The sequence below is a fragment of the Centruroides vittatus genome, unplaced genomic scaffold (genome assembly GCF_030686945.1).
Source record: "Centruroides vittatus isolate TY-2023 unplaced genomic scaffold, ASM3068694v2 contig_1340, whole genome shotgun sequence".
Taxonomy (NCBI): Eukaryota; Metazoa; Arthropoda; class Arachnida; order Scorpiones; family Buthidae; genus Centruroides; species Centruroides vittatus.
Genome location: NW_027120853.1, coordinates 29,628 through 31,283, shown reverse-complemented (window position 1 = coordinate 31,283; position 1,656 = coordinate 29,628). Strand labels below are relative to the sequence as shown.

Here is a 1,656-nt window from a genome sequence, read left to right as displayed (position 1 = left end):
CGTAAGCAGAAATTTACCAATATTTAATATTTATTAAAATTATAAATGTTATCGCATGTTTTATTTATAATGTTTACGAAATTAAATGTAATAATCAACACCAATTATAAAGAAAGGAAGTAGTTTATATTAATCGATATAAATTCCATTACAGGAAATTCAATTAAAATGAAGTCAAGATTCAATATCCCTTATCGGTAATAAATTATTATAAATTCTTAACTTTCGATGTAATTAGGACGACATTTCAAATTCAAAGATGAATTGTTTAATTTCATTTGCAGTGGTTTTCTCCATTATTATAGCGGATACTGATGAAAAAAGTTTCGGAGTCAAGCGACCGAGAAGTAAGTGTATTTTATAAATTTTTTCGGATTGACTATAAGAGAAACAGATAAAAATATAAATATTTAATTTACTTTTGCAGAATTATCTGTGATCGAGAAGAGAACTGTCGATGATGTGGCAGATGCACAGGATTTTCAAGTAGATTCTACACCACCATGTCCGGTGCTTGACGTTCTGATATTGACTGATAGTTTCGTATCTAGAGATCATAGCGAAGAAAAAATGAAATTTTTATCTAAATCAGATAATTCGTGATGTAAGCTTTAAAAAGTTTATTTGTTATGTAATCATATTCCTTCAATTCTTTATTATATTACTTTTCTTGCGTTTCAGTCACAGAAAAATTATCTGGATGAATTAGAACTTAATATAACACTTCGTTTGATTGGACATATCTCATATACAGTAAGTCAAATCATAGTGAGAAATATCACTTGTATTTTCTTTTTTCTTTATGCATACTTCAATTTTAGAACGAAACCGAACCGGATTTCATTAAAGACAGTCTCTATTCGCCCGATATCATCGCTGCTAATGTCCTTTCTGAAATGAGAATTAAGACTAAATACCGTCCTTTGGTATCAAGAGCCGACGTTATTGTTCTTCTATTTTCGTAAGAATGAATTATGACAATTTTTTGTATTATACTTCAACGGCAGTACTAAAAGAAAGGAAACGTCGTTTGATTGATAATTATCGAATGTTAATGCTAATTGATACGATTACATTTCAAATATCGTTGATGTTTGTTTTCTGCTTTAACGATTTATTCTTAAAGTCAATACTTACATTTTTGTTATACAGTTATAATGTTTATAATGAAATTTATTCTAGTGCACTGGTCAATATAATTAGGGAAAAAGAAAGAAAATCACTTAAGTCAAACGATTCTCAAAGTCAGATGTTACTGTTATGTAACGTATAGTGTTATATACAGTAAGGTGAATAATATACATTTGAGCCGAATTGTTGTAATAATATAATCTTTTTGCAGTATAGTGATCAACAATATGTACGTCTGCAAAACAGAACCAATGACGTTTAGGATATTGAACTGTCCTTACTAGGACGTAAGATATTCGTCAACAGCTGACCCGCTGCTCATGTGCGCTCTAAAATTCGACAACGTTATCGATGAGGTTTTGGGGAAGTTTTTGCCATTCCTTGGTAAATGCATTCGCGTGCTCCTTTAATTGTTTTGACCAGTGCACTTAAATAATGTGTGTACATATATAAAAGTAAAATATGTTATCAATTTTAATAAGTTTTAATCTCAAAAAAATGTTTTTTACATTAGAAAGAATTTAT

At 29.3% G+C, this 1,656-nt stretch overlaps 1 long non-coding RNA gene across 1 annotated transcript; it reads left to right on the top strand.

The window, feature by feature from the left end:
• Positions 1–219: 219 nt before the first annotated feature.
• Positions 220–935, top strand: LOC136990799 (uncharacterized). The gene is made up of 4 exons (XR_010883115.1): positions 220–347; positions 428–604; positions 682–753; positions 822–935. It is a non-coding gene; the product is annotated as an uncharacterized lncRNA (long non-coding RNA).
• Positions 936–1,656: the final 721 nt, after the last annotated feature.